At 41.3% G+C, this 15,050-nt stretch overlaps 1 long non-coding RNA gene across 1 annotated transcript; it reads left to right on the forward strand.

The window, feature by feature from the left end:
• Positions 1–402: 402 nt before the first annotated feature.
• LOC103904845 lies at positions 403–14,309 on the forward strand. The gene is made up of 3 exons (XR_657917.2): positions 403–428; positions 1,464–1,578; positions 13,921–14,309. It is a non-coding gene; the product is annotated as an uncharacterized LOC103904845 (long non-coding RNA).
• Positions 14,310–15,050: the final 741 nt, after the last annotated feature.

The following is a 15,050-nucleotide window of genomic DNA, read 5'->3' on the forward strand; positions in this document are numbered from 1 at the left end:
CAGAGGGGCTGCCCAGCAGAAGCGGGGAGAGCGGGGGAAACTCTTGCGCCTCTCTTGCGTGGGGCTTCCCTGTCAGGAGCGAGGCGGTTGGACCGTCGCCGTTTTCGCGCTTAAGACCAGCGCAAGGAGGAGGGCGTGCGGGGCACCCAGGTGTTTAAAAGCGCCGCCTCCCTTTCCCCTCCTTCCCTAGGTGCCTCTGAGGTGTAACAGCGTGTTTGTGTCTTGCCCTCCCCAAAGTGCTGACCGAGTTTGCATGCACCCCTCGGATGCGTGGGTTTTCTGCCTCAGAGCCATGGCAAAGAGGCACAGCTGTGCCAGCAGTAAAACAGACCCCAAACTTGCACTTTTCTTTGCATGTACTTCACTGTACTCTGGTTAATGTTTGTTTTTTCTGATACACTTCAGTAGTCTTGGGGAGACTTAAGCAGGTGAGTAGATCCGGTACTTTTGTTAACTGAATTAATACTAACCTCCATCAAAGAAAGAAGTAGCCTTTCAGGAAAGACTGTAGAGTTAAGGGAATGCTTCAAAAGTTACAAAAAATACACGGAATGCAGCAGACAGACCCCAGTCATCAAGCATTGGGCTGAATCTTGAGGCCATAGATTGATTTCCTGCTAATTACTTGGAGCTTATTTTCCTACAATACAAATATTACTGATTATTTTCAGTTTAATTTTAAGTAGTGAGGCTGGTGGGCTTTACAGATGCATAATGTCATTCAAGAAAATCTGAGAACTGTGCCCTGGGAGAGAAGCTCAAAGTGGATCGTACCTGGGCAAAGCGTACCTTGACTGTATGATTACACTGCGTACATTTAACCATCCCTTTAAAAAGCATTTTTATTTTTTTTTAATTTTTGATGTGAATGCAGTCGTTAAGGGCTTGTGTTTTCTAACTACAGCTGATAAAATGACACATTCACTAGCTAACAACATGGGTTTTCTGAAAGGTGGGTTGTTTTTTTTTCTGTGCTATGCAACCTGCTTCCTTTCCACTTGCATCCTATCACTTTTACCTCTCTCTCCAGTTATAAACTTAATATATGGAAGTTAAGTTGGAAACCAGAGGAAGATAGATTCTGTTTCAACTAGTTTGTCCGCTGGACTGGGACATACCTGATGTGTAACGTCCAGAAGTGAAAGCTGTGATCACTGTTTGTTTAAACTGTTTTTCCCTGGTGCTCAAACAGCGTTGAAACAAATTCTCAAAGTTAATTATTAGCTCAGTGTCCTTTTTAGATGGTTAAATTGTGCTAGATACTTGGGTTTATGAAGTGGCTTTGCTATTAGATGTGCTGAGTAGTGTGTTCCAAGTCTGATTTTGATAGAGCTTCTTAAAGTGCTCAGTCAAGACTACATTTCTATTTATTTTTTTCCATGTTCTGCTTCCATACTTTTTAATTATTATCATTGTTCTTTGTGCCTTACGTGTGGTGACTGAGGTTTTTTTTCTTATTTTAGGGTATGCTGTTCCTCCACCAACATCACAGCCAAACTATTCGAGCACGTACACCATTATTCAACAGCCTGCTACCACCACTTCTGTAGTAGTAGTTGGTGGCTGTCCTGCCTGCAGGTAAAACAGCTCTCTAGCTGAGCAATAAACTCAGTCTTGGGTTTTATTTTTTAAATTACAGGTATCTATGTAGTTCCTTGGTTTTCTATAGTTTCTCTGTGTGTATTAGAATTTAATTAATTGAAAAAGCACTAAAATTTAGCAGTGGAGTGCTTTAATTTATGTAGTATGAGCTTGTCCTAATGGGCTCGTGACAACCGCTGTAATTAATACAATATGAATCTGTTCTTTGTGATGGAGGAAGATCTGTAAGTGGTATTTTTAATGAAAAGGCAGCTCAGTCACAGATGTAAAGGGTCGGTTCTTGGGGGAGAGGATGACAGGAACTCCTTTCTGATGTGTTTGTGCCCAGTGATAGTGAGTAGCCTGATTTTATTGTGAAACTTTCCGTAATCTTTGACCATAGTCACTTCTGGTAGTCCTGTGGAAGGGCTTCTGCTGCTGTGGTGTGTGTCCCCATTCCCGACATCCAGACTGTGCAAAACCAGGCAGGGTGATTGTCAGTATTGGCTGAAAACATCAGTATCTTAAGGCTTCAAAAGATCTCTTACTTTAAAAGTCCTTTTACTGCAGAAGAATGGGGAGATTAATAGATTTGATTCAAAGTGTTAATCTGATGAAGTGCTGAAAACCAGAAAATGTGGTCAGCTATTAGTTGGAGTTGCAACAGAAGGACAACTTCCCCCTCGGAGATCAACAGCCATAAAAGAAGGGAAGGAGGCAGTCTGTTTCCGCATTGGTGCTGTAAGTCAGCTGTAGTCCCTTTGCACTTCTCAGTTCTCCTCGTCCCAGGATATTAAGTAATGGGTGAGGGCAGCCAGATTGCTGCTGGTGCAGTTCAGACATGGGTGCGTCTGGCCAGCTCTGACTCAAATGCAGAATCATTCCCCTTCTGTTAAAATGTATGGGAGTTAGCCCTGTGGCATCTTGTGAGGAGGCACTTAATATTTTGCAGTTCTGAGTCCTTGCTTATCCATTTCAAAACGTGTAGGAAACAGACTTGCTAGAACAGCTGAAATGATACCAGGTTTCAATGTGATGAATGTGATAGAGATTGTCGTAGTGGCAGAGGCTGTCCCCCAGATGCCTTTTGGTTTTGTTAGAATTGGTGTTTGAGAGTCAGTACCTGCCTTCAGAGGTGGATTTAAATAAGAAGTATCTTGTGGTGCTATGTAAAAACGGGTGCCTGCTGAAATGCCACTAGTTAAGGATGAAAAACCTCTACCAGCTAGAGCTATTGATCGAGAAGTTGTATGTTTTAAACAGTGAGGGAAAATAACCACTGAGCTGTTCAGAGGATGTGGTAGATCCTGCCACAGTAGATCCAAGACAGGAAAGATGTTACATGTTGCTTGGTAAAAGGCAGGCAGTGTGTTTATACAGACCTTCTGGCCCTAAACCCAATAAATCTCAAAATATTTTACTATGGAAGTGGTCTTTGCAATAACTTAAGATTGGTAGACTCTTGCTGCTATTCTTAGGAATTTTTTTTTTCTTTTTTTCTGGAAGTTATCCTGGGATGCTCTAGGAGACACCTTTGAAACAATCATTTGCAAGTATAATATCTAACTTTAGCCAAATTTGGGAAAATGAGCTGTGTTTTTAAGTGGCCTCACTTGAATAGTTCTCTTGTCATCAGACTTGCTCTGCTGGAGGTACCCAGTGCTCTGTACGTTGTGGACTCTTTCCTAAAGCAAAATACCCTCCACAAAAACCTTGTTTACTCTTGGATCCTCAGGTTTTGTTTTAGGCTGTGGGGAAAAAAAAAGAAGTTGTGAGGAGAACTATGACAGGTGGATTACTATGAGGTCTAATACTGCACTGCTTAAACTGTAGGACTCTTCTCAGCACTTCTGAAATACTCTTGAACAGGGAATCCCAAGGATGACTGACTAGTAATGGTTAGTGTAATGGTAACATTGTGTGTCATAGTCGTCTTTGCAGTATCACTAACTGTATCTAGTAATGGTGTGTCATAGTCGTCTTTGCAGTATCACTATATTTTTTCCTAATTGTCTTTAGAGGAAGAGTCAAAGTGTCAGGGTAGGAGGGACAAATCTCAGATTGCTTGTCTTTTGACTAGTTAAGGAATTGGTACTTCAAGAGAAAGGACAGGGAGGCTGGGTGGGAAGCATATTAGAAATATTCACGGGAACCTGAAGGGTCAGGGTTCATGTTTTGGAAGGTTACACTGGCTGCGTCTCTTAGAGAAAGAGCTCATAATCCTCTTGGACTTCTCAAGACCTTAAACATAGTTCTAGTTTACTTCCTTGGCCTGGAAACCTATTTTATGAAGAATGCAACATGCAGCTACGCTCTGAATACGACACTGAACAGCAGAGTTGTTGAAAGGGCATTGCTAAACATGACAAGCTATTAATGGTACATAAAAAACCTTCGTTATTAAACTGCCAAGTCAGTTGTGCTGTTACTCTTCTGATTTGATGCTGTGCATGATCGTTAGAGAAGTCCATCTGCTTTAGACGATGAGGAAAGAGCCTTGCTTGTGGCTGTAGAATAATGTAACTGACAGAGTAGGCTAAAGCCCATCGAGAGGATTTCTACCATCAGAAATACAAACCAGTCTTTTGCACTATGGCATGTATGAATGTTGCTAATTGAAATCAAGACCATTTCCAACTTAAAATACGTGGTGTTGAGGAGAAATATGCAGTATTGGTCTGTTATTTGGGTAGGATTCTATTTTATTGCAGTCACGAATGATCTTGGGATTAATAAGGTAGCTACAGTACAGTCAATCTTTAGGCTTGGTTTATGGTATGAAGTCATAAAAAGTACAAAGTATCCCCAAAAGCAGCCTCTCTACAAGTAGGTAGCATGCCCCGGTCACTATGTAACTGCATTTTTTTTTTTCTCTTATATCTCTGAAGCATTGCTGCATCTGAGGGATGACTCTCCTGTCTTGCAAGCTGTACCTCTTGCTTAAGAGTTATTAATTAGTCAGATCATCCTCATTCATCATCGGTCAGTGTTGCTTGCGTCACTGGTCAGTGTTGCTTTCTAATTACAGACTTCAATATTAATGTATGTTCCATCCTTCCTTGCATTATTAAAATGTCTTGGGTGGTTGTAGTCCTGTTGTCTTAGTGTGAGGAGTTCTCCCAACCCTGATGTACAGAGAATTAAACTGAGTTGCAGAATATGGTCAGCTTTATTGCTTGCAGTTGACATCTAAGGATTGGCCAAATCTTGCTTTTAAACTATTTTATGTTCCCAAGTACAGATTGAGTCATTACAGCCACCAACTTTAGAGATCCAGCTGTGTAATTATCTTTTTAGCTTGGAGAATGCAGTCTGTCTGCTTCTCTTGTGGTCACTTTCATTTTCTTTTTCTCCATCTTGCGTTGTTGGGTAGAACAAACTGCAAAGGAATGTTTCCTTTCCTGTTACTTAACAGAATAAAGATCCTTTTAAAAACTGTGAAAACATGCTCTTGATGTGATGTTTGCAAAAGCTGGTTCTTTCAAAATCTGGGACAGAGCCTGTGATGGGCCCTGTTGCGTTTTTATTTTCCTGTTTAACAGTTATTCAGTTGTGTGGAAGAAGGGGTGAGGGAAAGGGCGTAACGCCGCTGTGTTGTGGCAGCTTTCTCTTCTGGCAATTACAAAACATCTGCTTGAGAAGTATTGTAGTGGGTCCCAAATTATAACAACGCTGAAGCTTCTTCCAGGATTGGAGGATGAGGCAAGTTTTGATTAAAACTGTATTTATTCTCAGATCTCTTACAGCCTTCTCCCTGCCACAGTGTTTGGTGTTTTGTTTTGGGGTTTTTTTGACTTGACCAAGTAGTAAGTTCTCAAGTTTGGTTGAAATTTTGTTTTCTTCTATTAAGTGCATCTCTCCTGAGAGAATAGACTCTGGGAAAATTGCACTTAGGTGATAAAGTCCTTCAAAATTTCAGTCTTTTGTTTTTTCTTCAATTCTTTCAATCACAAACGCTGTGTGCGGTTTGATAGAAGGCCGTTCAGAATATAGGTTTTCCATAGTTATTCACAACAACTATATTTAAACCTTATGTAAATATTTTTAATAGAATTTCATAATATGTACTGGTTAAATATGCAAGGAATTAAAAAGAAAAAAAAAAGACCTAGCTGTTTAGAGAGCATGTCTGATATTCTGAGGAAAACCTGCGGATTTTCGGTTTCTAATGGCAGGCTGGCGTGCTAGAGATCCTTTTGAATCTTGCGAGTGAAGCCAACTTTGAAAGACCTTTTCACAAGTGCTGTAAAGAGGGATAGCTATAATAGTGCAGCAGCTCCTGACACTGTTTTTTGTCACAGAGATGATCAGCCTGTGTTGGGAATCAGTGTAGCTCCCTTATATTGCAGTTTGCAGCTTTTTGTAAACGTATGCTGTTCAGGCAGACTGGGGTGTTCATCCCTGCTGTGCTGTAATTTGGTCGCTGGAGCAGTTAGGGCATGAAATTCGGCAATGACTTATGCATGTGACTGCAAAGGAGAAAGCCTTGATACAGCAGACTTGAGCAGATGCCACGAGGCTGCCATTTGGAATTACTGACTAGGATAGCTGTAACTTTTTTTTCCCCCAGCCTAACAGCAGAGGCACGCAGCTGCCTAGCAGGAAGTCTGATACCCGAGCCCGGAAGAGAGGAGGTGGTAAGCCTGTTGATAGGGTCCCAAGTGAGAACAGCATAGCTCTTGCTCTTTCTGAGGATTTGTGTTCTACTGGTCTGAACTGATTTGTGGACAATAATCAAAACATTTTTCTAATAAATGAGACTTTATGCAACTAATAAGATACAGCAGGAATGTATTCATTCCCTAATGGGACCGTATAAAAATGATAATCTGGTCCCTAACGCCAAGTCTGTCACTGGGTCTGAGTTGATAGCATGTTTTTTTTAATTAGTGTCACCATTTGTCTTAGTGTCTGCATTCTGATAATTAGGATTTCCTTGTAGCAATGAGTTGTTCTGGGTGAGAGAAGAAAAGTGGTCCTGTTTGTTGGTAACCAGAGGTGATACTGATTTGGCTGTGTATGCAGATGAGTGAGGAAAAAACACGCCAGATCTCAGTCTAGTTCATCATGGATAGATGTCCACCATCTACAGAGAATTCTAACTGGCATGCTTAGCCTCATTTGTGAGGCTAGGCTGTTGGTGTGAAGCCATGAGGCTTGTCTCTTAATTAGTGTGTTCTCAGAACTGGAATTAAAGCAGTGGTCCTACTGTATTAGAGAAGGCTGGTGATTTGTAGGCATTTCAAGAAAGACAACAGCTAGATGCAGCTAGAAACAGGCTGTTCCCATTGCCAGAATTTCTCTGGCTCTGCAGCCAGCCCTCTGTATAGGAAGTGGGGCCTAAAGCATAAGGAAGTTCAGATAAATCTGCAAATACTGTGGTGTCTTTTACTTGAGGGTGACTTTTAAGGATAATTGCACTTACATATATGTACAGCTTGTGTTGAGGAGGGCAAGCCACTGGCTCTGTATAGATTTGGGCTCCTTTCTGTGAATACGGATCAACAACAATTCAATATGCCTTCAAGCTGAGGCTAGAGGAGCTGGCACCTCTCTTCATGGAAATTAAAACTGTAAACATCCCATGCTTAGTCAGTAGTTGCATATGTAATTGTCAATTCTTTCTTCTGCTGCTTGCAGGTGAAATTTAAACATGCTTAACCTAGCTGCTGTTGTTGCATTAGCTAGGACAGACATAAAGAAACGCTATCTATGATTGTTCACGTGTTCAAAATTAAAGATTTAGTGTGCAGCTTCTGAAGTCCATGCTTGTCACTGGTCTGGTGTTTCCACTGAAATCTAAAGCTAGAGACTCAACCAACCTCAGTGGCAGGAGAGATGGGATACTGATTTGAAAATTCTACTTGCTTGATCGGTGAGGGGCTCTGTGTAGAAGACAGCAGTCATCTTAAGTGCAGTTTCTCTTCAGGTCTTGCAGAGCTTGTTGTACAACCAAACTGCCTCTGATTACCTGGGATGACCCTTTGACTTTATTTGAGCACACATTTAAATACTGTGATGTAGTGTTAAGTCTAAAAATGCATGTGTTAAATTGTACTGATGCTGTGTCTGCAGATCTCACTATTGGCCCTCTGATCCTGAGCATTTGACTTAAGATAGTAATGTTTTAAGACTTAGTTCAAGAAAGGGGTTGTCTGAAAAGTAATTTGGTTTTAAACACTTGTCAGTGGGAATAATTGACCTTACTTTATGGAGCTGGCAGCTGCAGTTACAGCTTAAATCCAAGACGCTGCTTGCAGTATAAATAAACCTTTCCACTTTATTTTTAGATTGGGAGTGGTGCAGTTAGACTGAGCTTTTATGTGGTTTATGCTGTAGAACAAAATTTATGTTTGGTTACATTACTGAATCTACAGTTTGAATATGGAGTCTCTAATTACTCTGCAGCCCAGGTAAAATATACAAGCAAAACCTAAAATACTCATTCTCTGTTATAAAAAGTGGGTTTTTTTCTCTTTCTAAATTTAGTAACTGGCTCAGCAGTGATTGGATAAGTGCTCATCTAAAATTAGGTGGTGACACAAACCAAGACAAGCCAAAAAGTGTTTGTGTAGCTAATGCTGTAGTAGTAATCACACTGTTAGAGATGTGATAGGGACTGGCTCTGAAATAACAGGTATGTTGTGGTGGAGGTCACGCAGATACCGTTCTGCTAAGCTTTCCAAATGGGTGTCGCTTGTAGCTGACTTGGTCTGCTGCTTGGCTGTACGGTCCCTGGTCTTCCTCTGTCGCTGACCCAGCAGTGCTTCCTGTGGCTTGCTTCGTCCCTCGCTGGTCCCTTTCCCTAGGTCTGGTGTTGAATATGGATGGCGATTTTTTTCTTTTTTTTTTTTTTTTTTTTCCCCCTTGGCATTTTGCATTACCACAAAACACTTCCTGAATAACTCTGTTTAGGGGGAAGGGAGTTTAAAATAAATTCTATTTAAAGTGTCAGGGACATCTGTTGACCAATAGACTTGGGCCTTGCAAGCTGATTAAGAGGGTTGATTGTAATGGGTTAGACAGCAGTCATCTATGCTTGTGTTTGCAGCTACTCGGGGCTGACCAGAAGTACCCTGATTGATCCCTCTCTAATGTTTAATTAGTGTGTTTTTTCTTTAAGGTCAGATCAAAATTAGGCTGCTTATACTCTTAACTGAACACACTGGCTTACTTGTCAGAAAGGTTGACTTTGGGGCAGGAACTGAATATGAAATTATTAAGAGACAAGGAGAAGATTTAAAAACACTAACAAAGCGAGAGTTGAATGCCTGCAGGAAGGGAATGCTCAATGTGTGTGAATGAAAAGGATGGCGTTAGTGTAATAGCAAAACGAGGCAGGAAATACAATAGCCTTAATGTGCTGTGTACTGCACTTAGTATGCATTTTCCAAAGTAATGTTATTTTTGGTGTCATTGAAATGCCTGGAAAAGGGACTTTGCCTTTCTTGGATGGTTCTGTAGTACTGAAAACTGCCTAAATCTTTAATTACACAAAACATACAGATTGTGTCTGAGCCTCTCGGTACATGCAGTATGCTACTGGGTTAACCTGTGGAGGGGGGAAAAGGAAAGGCCTTGCCTCCTGAGCTTCTACTGCTGATTTTTATCTGGTCGGAGGGTGCTCAGCATTTCACGCATTTCCATAAGTACAAATTGCCATAATCAACTTCTGCATCCAGGCTTGCCATTTTTGGTTGAATGCTAGTGTCCTTTCTATTGCTGTATCTGTAACCAGTCTGGCTATCTAAACAGTTTCAAATCGCTTTGCATTTCAGTCCTATTAGCAGATTCTTCCCAGGAGATGGCACTTCTAGTAGCACATCTTTTCCCTGGTGAATGAAGTTGATGGTATGAGCACCTTGTTTACTGACTCCATTCTTTAACTGCAGTGTAATTTTGAGGGTCACTTGCAATGTGATTTTACAGTTTCAGTGTCCAGATATGACCTAGGCAAAGAGGTTGTACAGCAAAGAAATTATGCTAAAGCTTTCCTGTTAGCCTTAAGCCATGCTCCGTAACCCCCCCTCATACACAATAACATGCTCAGGTGGGACAGCTAGTTGGGAATCTGTGGAAGCACATGTTAATAGGAGGCTCTTCAACTCTGCTTTAAAAATCAGTCTAATAAAAGCATTTCTGCCTGGTTTGTATGCTCTGAACTTGACCTAGCAAGCAGATTTTTATGTTTTCTGGCACAGGCTAATGATATAACAACTGGTTTGGGATTAGGACTTGAAAGTTGGGTAGCAAGGGTAAGTTGATGGGAGCTGCATTTTCTTTACTATTTTTCATTCCTTTTGACACTCTCTCATTAATCCACGTCTTTTTTTTTTCTTCTTCTTTCTCTCTCTCTTCCCCCCCCCCCCCCTCAAATGAGGACCAAAGCTGTAATGAAGCATTAATAATCCAGAGTATATGGGAAAAGTTTACTTCCTGATGTAAATGTTTACTTCATGATGACGCCCCTGTATGATATTTGCCTTTTTGTCTAGTAGTGATGGTGACTGCAGTTGTGTTCATAGTTTTTCAGTAACTCCTTCCAGATTTCTTTCGCCGGCAGTACTACCCCCTCTGACTGTTTCCCCGTTGGTATTTCACTTTGCTGGGGAATGCTCTGTGGTGAGAGGGGAAGGGAAGCAGGCACCGCTCCCATGGGCTGATGGGAATCCTGGGCTAAAGTTCTTTGTAGCAGAACACTAGACACAGGCTAAAAAGAAATATTAACCAAGCTGAGCAGATCTAGTGCCTGTAGTTTCTCTGAGTGCTGTTTGCTGAGGTGATGCAGGGCAAGCGCTGTGAGTCAGTGACTAATGTGCCAAGACAAGGGTGAGTTCCTGCTTTGCAGCAGAAACGGCCTGGCTCCTTCTTGTCTGCTGGCATATAGTGTAATTTGTCAGCACTTTCACTGTAGAGGTAGAAATGCGTTGCATGCCAGGTGGGGGGTACGTGACGCCTTTCTCTCTGACCCTCGTAAACCACTGGACATACTTGTTGTCAAGCCGGCGTAAGTGTAAAGGCTAGTTGATGGCACACAAAACTGTGTTCAAGCGTTTCTTGTGGGACTGATGCAGTATCAGCTGGACAGATGGAGGCGCTGCCAAACCTGAGCTACAGAAGAGAGCTCTGGTAAACTGCATCACGAAGACAATCAGTAGTGCTATTTCCAAGAAACTTGCTCTTGCTGCTGCTGAGTGTGTCTGTAGTCAATGGTCAGTATTAAAACTTGTAGTAGAAATACCAGAAATGAAAATGGGATTCTGTGTGTTAAGTCCATACATTCTGTAAGTCAGCAACTCACTGTGGCAAGAATCAGTAATTTGAATCAAATACAAAACCCCAGTAGGTAAGCTGGACCAACTGTCTGGTATGGCAGTCTGTTTGTTTAGGTCTCACTGGTGGGGACTGTCATATCCTTTTGGAGAAGATGTAAAGAAATCTATGGTGGTACCTACACCACTGAAACTAGCTCTACAAAATGTGTTCCAGCTCTGGGAAAAATGGTAGGAGCTGAAGTCCTGGAGAGTTTGTCATAAAAGCAGAACACTTCTGCAGAGCTGATCTCTCATTGTTCCTATCTCTCTGGACACCCAGATGTCAGTGTTCAAGAGTAATCATCTTTCTTACACTGTTGTGGCAAAATAAAGTGCTTGCACTGATAGATGGAGCTCTGGTAGTACGCATGCCTGACTTACAAGGAACAGAGGGGTGATGTTATGCTGAGTTTGTAGGAGTAGTCACAATGAACAGCACAGGCTACAAAAGTCTGAGCTTTGGGACACTTGTGTGCTGAGACTAGAATCTGTGTGGTGATTTGAGCATTAGTCTACATCTTTTAACTTCTTGCCTTAAAGGAGTGTTATTTGAGGATATGAAACTATAAAACTACTGCTGGGATCAACTGTACCCTGACAATACCTTTATACCAAATATAAAGTCAACTTCTATCACAAGAACTCTGTAAACAGAAATAAAGTAAGTTCCTCAAAAGGAGGGGACTGATGTTGAAAGCTTAAGCTGAACATGAAGTTGCGTAAGCAGCAGAGTATCAATAACACCTTGAAAAGCCTTTGACTTCTTACGATGGTTGAGGGGAAGGGGAATGGTTCTTAAGTTTAATTAAGTTGTAACGTTTTAGCCAATTGCAGTAAGGAAATGGTTTCCGAGTCTGCATCTTCCTTCACTCTTTACGTGTGCAATAGGTTGTCTGTGACTGCTCTGTAGGGAAACAACAACTTGTTGGCCTTGGCATCTTGCTTGTAGCATGTATTTCAAGGTCACTTAGCTCTGTTTCTGTTGACTTTCACTGTACCAGGGAATCTAAGAGGATGCATCTTGTTAAAGTCTTTTGTTAAACTCTAAATTTTGACTATTTAGTATAGCTGCTCAAATTTCTTAAGTCTGAATACTCAGGCTTTACTGTCTGTCTTCATTTTGGGGGATGTTTAGATACAGCACTTAAGAAAGAAGTCAGGGACTGAAATTCAGGTAAATTTCTGCTGTCACAGAACTGTGCTGAAACAGAATTTCTCATGTAGGGTGGTCCCCATTCAGTTGGGACTCAGCTGGAGCCAAATGACATCAATAGTAGGTTCTCCTACAGTTCTGAAGGGACATCAGTTTTTGGAAGTAGAAACTGGGAACACCTACTGAAGGTTATTTTAATAGTGATGTGTGTTTGGCCTTTGGACTTTTCTAGCTACCAGAAATAAACATGTTAAATGGCTTATGACAGTAGTGCTGCACCTCTGAGCTGTTCTGGTAACTTAGGAAGTCTGAATGTGACTAGTTAGCATAGTCCTCTACACACTTACTTAATTGGCACCTTCCACAACGAAGTGCTGACATTTGAAGTACTCTTTCACTGTAAATCTACAGTTATAATTTTTTTTTAAGTCAGTCAGTCCTTCTTACCCTGCTGAATTGGTCAGAGCCCTACATGCCCAGCGCACCTAGCCCTTTGCGTGTTAATTATATTGACTTGTGCTCTCTGAAGAAAGATATGCCAGGACATCTGAGAGAATGTGCTGGCAACTGCAGGAACCAGACATGGCCAAGTTGTGCATTAATTTGGAGTAACAGACTGAAACAAACCTATTTGCATCTCTTCTTACCCCGCTGAATTGGTCAGAGCCCTACATGCCCAGCGCACCTAGCCCTTTGCGTGTTAATTATATTGACTTGTGCTCTCTGAAGAAAGATATGCCAGGACATCTGAGAGAATGTGCTGGCAACTGCAGGAACCAGACATGGCCAAGTTGTGCATTAATTTGGAGTAACAGACTGAAACAAACCTATTTGCATCTTGCTGTCTGCAATGGTTTTAACTTGCTTAGTGAAAGCATGAGCTGGATGTTTCACCAGAAGCCCTTAACCAGTGTTACACAACTCTCTGCCCATTCAAATCTTTCACTTAGGAAGAAGCTGAGGAAAAGCACCAAATCACCAGATCAAAACATTCAGAAAACAAGGATGATTATTTTCTGAAAGAGCTCTAGTGTACGTACACTGTGGGAGACTTGAGGTTGAATGAACTGAGAGGGTTCACCCCAGGATAATTGTGGAAACTAGGTAGACAAAGCACATGACACAAGTGTGACTGCTGCCTGTTGTAAAAGACCTAAAAAGCTGAGAAATGGAGTTCTTTGGTGTGCAACAACCAGTATAACACCACTGGTACGGTTAAATCTTTAGCACAGTATCATTCCAGAAGAGTCAGTAAATTACTTTAAAAGCAGGCTTCTCTTCATTTTTATGAGAGTTAACTTTAGTGACACTAGGGTTTAGTTCTAGAAAACTGTATCCTCACCTATACAGAAAAACTTGATCCCCAGCAGAGGCACAGGCTTTCATGTTAAAGCTGTCTGAATTGGGAGTGCTGTGACTTGTTCCTGCTGTAAAGCAGGTGCTACACCTGTGTGTGTTCTTCAGTGTACTTGCATTAACCAATATTTGGAGTTGATACAACTGCTCAGAGGTGTGGTGGCTATGTTTTGTTCTAAGTACCAGTCCTGGATTGCAGTGATAGAGAAATGGTTGCTGTCTGGAACTAAACTGCTAGTTTGAATTAAACCTTTTAGATTTCTTATCTACAGTCTGATCACCTGCAACTTTCCTGTTTTTCTTTAAGTGGTCTAATTCAAAACCTTCTGCTGCAAGCTATGAAAATAAAGGCCTTTTAAAGAAAAAAAAAAAAAAACAACCAAAACCCCAAACCCTCTTTACTTTATCTTGCTATATAAAATGTTGTGGTTTTTAGTGACTGCCAGATCACAAAGTGGTAACTTTGGGGCAAACTTGGTGGGTGTCCTTGACTGAGTCTGTTTTCCATTTTTACAGGGTTGGCGTGTTGGAGGACACCTTCACCTGTCTTGGTGTTTTGTGTGCCATTGTATTCTTTCCAATTGGGATTCTGTTCTGTCTTGCACTGAGGCAGAGAAGATGCCCAAATTGTGGGGCAGCTTTTGGCTAAGGGGATGAACGTGGATGTGCTTATGGAAGCTACAACTGTTAGCATACTCTTTCTAATGTAAATGTTATGTACAATCATTTTATTTGCTTCAGACCTGTTTTGTAAAGTGTGAAGAAATTTAGTCTCTTGCATGTAATTTAAACTTAATCTTTTATGAGCATGTGCATTGCAAAACATGAAAACCCAACTTGTTTTCCATGTTTAGTGGCACCTGTTGAAAACTAAATAAAACTGCTTTTCCTTTTGCAATCCTCAACTTGTGGCTGGATTATTAAGTATGTGACTAATGTGTCTAATAACATGTAGTCTGAAAGAGGAGTTAGTAATCCTAGCTACAAATTAAGTATAAATATTTGCCAGAATCCTTATGATAAAAAAAGACATGGTTTAGGGCTGTGCTTGTGTAAGCACATCAGGTGTCTTTGAGGAAAGTGGTGCAAGTGCTGTGTGCGCTACCGCTATGCTACTGGACCCTCTGTGCCTTCTGAAGGCCCTAGTAATAACAAACAGTAAAAGCCCTATTTTAATTAGTGAAGGTTTTGCTTATAGGGACACATGTGACCTCCAAGGGCTGCAGTGGCAGTGTCCTAATCTGCTACAGCTGGTATTAGTTCACAGACAACATAACTTCTGACTGCAGCAGGGTGCTCTTCTCTAGAAAGAGAGGCTGTGGCACTGCCAGCTATGAGCTGCCCTGAGTCTAGGTTGACTTGCTTCTAATATGCTTTAGAAAATGGGCTTGGGTATAAGTTACCCTCTGAAGAGTTGGTGTTTCAAAATGGGATAATGGATAGTTATGCAAGGTTCCATAGCAAACAGTGTCCTCAGCCTTGAACTTGAAAGGCAGTGTGAGAGGAGGAGGTAGAATGAGTGGACTTTACCTCTGCAGCCATCACATGCTCATACACTATTTTTTGACATTAAGTAGCTGAAAGGCCTTTCACATGACTTGAATTCACTGTTTATAGTAGCAGAAGGCAGCACATCAAAATGAGTA

Source organism: Aptenodytes forsteri, unplaced genomic scaffold (genome assembly GCF_000699145.1).
Source record: "Aptenodytes forsteri isolate BGI_AS27 unplaced genomic scaffold, ASM69914v1 Scaffold55, whole genome shotgun sequence".
NCBI classification, from domain to species: Eukaryota; Metazoa; Chordata; class Aves; order Sphenisciformes; family Spheniscidae; genus Aptenodytes; species Aptenodytes forsteri.